Source organism: Citrus clementina, unplaced genomic scaffold (genome assembly GCF_000493195.1).
Source record: "Citrus clementina cultivar Clemenules unplaced genomic scaffold, Citrus_clementina_v1.0 scaffold_2, whole genome shotgun sequence".
NCBI classification, from domain to species: Eukaryota; Viridiplantae; Streptophyta; class Magnoliopsida; order Sapindales; family Rutaceae; genus Citrus; species Citrus x clementina.
In genome coordinates, this window is record NW_006262688.1 from 29,123,781 (window position 1) to 29,129,897 (window position 6,117).

Sequence of the window (6,117 nt, forward strand, 5' to 3'; positions counted from 1 at the left end):
CTGAAATCAGCAAAGTACATGTTAAATTGGAAAATAAGGATGACAAATATGAAAAAATCAGAATTAATTCTATGTTGATGAGATTTATCTTAGAGAAATTCAAGATTGCGAGCACTAGATTCTTAATCGTGCACCTATTAATATTTCTATTGGTCAATGCTCGTTAGATCCTTACAAACTCACTGGAGTTATTGCTGCAAAATGCTGATATATAAAAAAAATATATTTTTTTTTGACAGGTGATGCATAATCAACAAAAAAGTTCCAAAAGTTGTGAAGGAAACATATGTTCAATGTAACATGAAGAGTACAGTATGATTGGCCGAGGAACATTACAATAATGTTTTTTTTAATTTTTGAAAGGAAGGGACTTCACGTTTACAATGGAACAAAACACCAGCAAAGCAAGACACTACAGAAGTAGTTCAGTTTGAAACCGAAAAGAAAAAAACAAAACATTATTGTTGGTATTCACAAAAAAACCGACCTACATTCACTCTAGGCACCACACAGGCTTAACCCTATCTAGGTTACAACTACATTTAGGAGCAATGACCCGTCTAGGGTTTACAATATTGTGTATATATATGTGTGTGTGTGTGTGTGTGTGTGATGTGTCAACACATGCAGAGACAAACTTGCGATACCTAAAAATTAATGCATTATATTTATAGATGATATGATAGGAATTGAAAAGAAATAAAGAAAGAAAGAATCAAATATCTCGACAACAGTACTTCTCTTGCAACTCAAACCCACGTCTGTTTCACAAAAGACATAATATCTCTAGCATGAAACTTCAACATACACTTGTGTGAGAAGTTCACAGTCGTACATTTATTCACTGTAAGCAAGAGAGAGTGAAAAAGATGTGTCGTTAGTTAGCAGATGAAACTGAGGACACCCAATGAGTAAAACAAATTAATTAAGTAAAGAGGAGCCTGAAGGCGAGATCTGCAAAGAGCCACATTGATTTTGTTGAAGTGAAGGGTCCTTTTCGTACCTTGAATTTTGTTTTGACACCGAGATGTTTCCATTGGTCAGTTTAATATCTCGGATTATATATATATATACATGCTCTTTATTCCTCTCTCTCTCTCTCTCTCTCTCTCTCTCTCTCTCTCTATTTTTATTTTTATCTTTTTATTTTGTTTTGTTACTGCATGCATGCGTTATTCAAATTATCAGCTTTTGTTTTGTTTTCTTCTTTTTAACTTATTTGAAGAAATTTAAATGATGATCAATGATAAGCTACCTCAAACGAAAATGGAATAAGGGTTTTTCATCATACATTGTATATTTGGTTTAACTTTCTTTTCTGAAAAGATAAAGACATGCAGCTTAATTAAAATTATAAATATATTATTATAAAGGAAAATAAATAAAGGTCTCCCCTAGAGTTAGCTAATTGGATATTGCAATTGTTATGGAATAATTATAATTATGTAGATATATATCAAAGTAATTTTTTATCTCCCCACCAAACAACTCTTTATCTCCTATATTTTTTACTATCTCATAAGAACTTATGACTAATGATGTATAAATTTACTATTCGTTTACTTCATATGTATGGTTATACGACCCTAAAAAGAGGGTTTATCTCCTTATTTGTATATACTTAAGGATGAATAAAAGTTGTCTCTAAACTATTATTATGTCTCTTATTTGCTCTTTCTCTCTTATTATATTGTATTCCTCATTAATGAATAATTTAATGACAATTATACTTTTAAATGAATTCACCATTAAAATTTTTAATTCTCTACATTAATCAATTAATGGTGTAAGATTTTAACCGTGCATCCAATTAGCACCCACTAGTCAGTATTGAAAATGATGATCTAGTTAAATTAGTTGAGTAATGGTTCTATAACATGTGAATAAATTGGATGCGATATAATATCGTACAACCAATTGGGTTTTTGATGTAACTGATCAAGTTTTGGCAATATTGCTACTGATGTGATGGTTATAGAGGTGAATTCAGTCGTGGATTTTCTTGCCAACAGGAGCCGCCATTTCGTTCAGTTTTGATGTTGGGGATGAAACAACAACAGATCCCCTCAAATACTTGGTGATAAATGATTAAATTCCCTTCTTTAATTTTATTAGTGCTTTCATCTGAGATATACACTTCTATAATTTAAAATAAAGAGAAAAAAAAATTAAAAATTAAAGGACTGGAGGTGGAAATGTAGGCTGCAGCTAGGTCTAGAGTACTGGATATACATACAAAATTCGTAGCTGATCAGCTAAGCTAAAGAAAAGCAGTTACAACATGCAGCTAATAGTAATATACTAAATTACTAATTATATATATAGCAGTCTTTTGTGGCAGTAATTGATTCTGTGTGGTTCTTGTGGAGTAATTTGCATTCCGTCCTCAAAAGTTTCTGTTTCGTTCTTGACAGCAGAAATCACAATCCTCTAGAGATTAACTCAATATTTATACTTTAATAAATTTAACCAATTAACTATCTTCGTTAGACCAACAGTTTTCACACAGCAAATTGTTGAAGGATTGATGTCCCTAATTCTAATTAACACCTAATTCAGGAGATAAATCAGAGAAAAAAAAAAGAGATAAAAAATGACGATGTTTCATTAATAAACCAGAGAATTATTCTCAAAAAGAAATTAACATTAATGTGTGATATAAAAAAAATTACAAAAAAAATGAAGAAAGCAACCCAAATGGGTAGCTATTTGGCATCTTGTGAAGTCACGAATTAATGCATGTTAAATTGGAGTTACTAAACTATATCTTCAAATAGCAAAAAGTGAGAAAAGTTTCCGTTTCCTTTTTCATCAAAGAGAGGAAAAAAAAGGGGAGAGAGAAAGAGCATTAAATGAAAAAAGAAATTATAAAGTGACAATTAAACAGATAATTAAGACACAACGACTAAGGAATTAAGATAGTGATAGAAAACTCTGTAAAGGCTGCGAGAAAGGATTCATATTACGATCGGATTTCTCAAGGAACAAGACAATGCATATGAGGTTAATTATTTTACACTTAAAAGGTAATTGAATGAAATCAAAAGCCATGCAAATTGCAGCAGCTTTAAACATTCCCTATAAGGAGGGATCAGTTAATTGGCATTGCATGAACAAGCGCAGCTGACCTATAGCCGTCTAGCTACTGTCAAAGCCTCATCTATCTATCTATGATCTTTTGCACAATCTCTCAATTTTCAGTATTTTGACAGTTAGCTCTACTTAGCTGCGACTTTTTTAGTGTAGTTTCAGGCCTATACATATATCTTCATAGCCTAGTCAGCTAGTGCTTAATTAATTAATTAATTAAGTAATTAAACGTCAACTTTGATGTTTCTTTCTTCACTAATCATCTTTTTCTATTGATTTATTGTTACTAATATATATTATGCTCTGCAGGTGCATACGATCCCAAGAAAGAGACATATCCGAGAAAGGTGCGGAATTAAGTGTAGGTTACACAGCAAAGATCCTGTGTGTGAAAGAAAGAGCTAAAGCCACAGCCACAGCCACAGCCACAGCCCCAGTTGCTGATCAGCATGTTGTTTCTTTTATCTAAAGCTCTCTCTGTTGTGACAGTCTAGACTGCCTCATTTATTTTGAAATGATCGATCGATCGGCGGTCGTGCTGTTTATTAGCTAACTCTAAACTATATATGTTTTTTTCTCGTTCAGATTCAATTTCACAAAAATCCTTCAGACTTTGTACTGAGGTATCTGAAACTATCATTAAAAATTTATCGGAAATCGCTCTAACTAAGTTTTGGAGAAACTCCTCCAGTTAGTAACTAGTACTAATTAAGTTCTGGTAAATTAGTAATTAAAATTTTGTGATATAAGAAGTCTACAGTTCAAACCCGCTCATATGCATGTGAAAGAGTTAAACATTATATGTTATATTTCTTTCGGAGAAAATACATATATATATGTACATAATCAGGATCATCTCTGTCAAGGTTTCTTGTTTCATTGAGTAAAGGTAATTCCTAGTCTTCAATTGTTGAAAACTTATTCTTTAAATTTTCATTCCTTACTTGGGAGACTCCGGATAATGATATCTAAAGACATAAAATTAACAAACTATGAAAATCTTAGAGGTGCAATTGAAAAATTAATAGGTTTTCAATTAAAAATCGGAGGCGTCATGCACACATCGATCAATATATTGTAGAAAAGCCTCAATCGCCTCTATCTTTCTACATTGTTTGTTCCTTTTGGCTTAGGTTAAGCAATAGCATTAATGGCGGCACCACTCTGTGCATTGACAAATTAATGATTTCATCGATCCTACTATGCAATTTCATTATTCTCATATTTACAAAAAAAGGTAATGGTGTTACAAACACTTTTTCAGCTATGATTAATTTGAGTTTTTTCAATTTCATAGGATCATAGGATTCTCTTCCATAAAAAATTAAAAAGTCTTTAATTGATGATTTTTAGAAATTACATAAGTGTTTATTTTCTTAATCCTATTATAATTTATTGTTGTATGTACTATTTGTAAGACTTTAATTAATACATTTCTCCCAGTTAGTTGGGGTTTCATTAAAAAAAAAAAAAATTGTAAGACTTCAGTTGTCTTTTCCTTTACTAATCGAACTATGTACTTTCTTTTTCATTCAATATGTTTTACCTCTTTTGAAGTTTATTTGTTATTTTTTAAAAAAAAGATGAGAACTCAACAACTTAATTAACCTATAGCTTGGATAGTCTAGTCTGTGCGTAATAGCAGTGTAGGGTTAGATTTGGCTTCGTTTTTTTCAAGTGCATAGATCCTTGTGTTCGATGATTAATTTTCCTACCAAGCTAGTTCTTACTGTAAGTTTTTGCACCAATCCTAATCTTTCATTTATAGTGTTTTGTTAATTAGTAAAGTGTATTTTTTTTGCATATTTTTAAGAACCTGAATATTGATTCTTATGAACTCGGGTACGAGATCTACCCAATCTTTTGTTGTGAGGTCTTTTCAGACTTCCAGGCTGCATTAAATGTTCATTCATTAATTTTTCTCAGGTGATTACTTTTATTGCTAGCCATAGCTTTAAAGCTGTAAAATAATGAATATTCCGATCGATGTAAAATGGTCTTTTTTTTTTTTTTATAGGGATGTAAAATGGTCTTGATTGAGAACGAAAGAGTTCCAAATGAAGCCAAGTACTGAAGATCCAACTTCCCAAAATATTGATTAATATGTGCTAAAAATTACCATTAGGTCGTGAGTCACTTCAGCGGTTAAAATCTTCATAAGATATTGTTAGAATTTAAATAATTTAAGTATTATGGGAACTTAAATAATTAAGTAAAAGTAATTTTTTTTTAAAAAATATTAGTGAAGTAAATATTCGTCGAATATTAAAAATAATAAATATATAAGTATTTATCTCATATAATATGAGTTGTAATATGTAAATTTAAGTAATTATTTTATGTAATTAAAAAATAGCATAAATTAGCAACTTTCGCCATTTAAGTCCTTCGTAGCTAGTGATCTGTGATCCTTTTTCACTTTGCTTTCGTGAGACTTAATGAACTTATGCTCATCGTCATTTGTTCTTCTAGGCGAAGGCTTGTCTCTCAACGATTTTCACTTGATTCGTGAAGACTTTTCGAAACTGTAATTCTTTTTTTCACTTGATCATCATTTTATTTTATTTTTTAAAATTATAATCTTTGTGCTGAATTGTATTCTTATCTTTCTTTTTCCATCTTAATCCTATCCCATTAATTTTAAAAAGAAATTTCATTTTGCACACACTATTTCCGAGTTCGGTCAAAAATAAAAATTTTGAATTAATTCAAGTATGGACTCTGGGTGCTATAAAAAAATATATATTAATAAATATTATATGGAATTTACTTATTTTAATTAGTTTAATCCAAATTGTGGTGAATTAAAAATAAAATAATAAAAATTTATAAATGTTATAATGGATAAACAAAAACTTTTAGTAGGTTAAAGTAAAATGTTGAAAATACGGTGGCCAATGGGAAAATTTAAAAAAAAAGAGTAAAGTTTAAAATTAAACGCCTTTTTTTTTTTAATTCTTAACTTAAGGGTGGGCAGGGCTACTCTAAAATTACATGTAGTCACAACATCCTGTTTATGTGACAGGA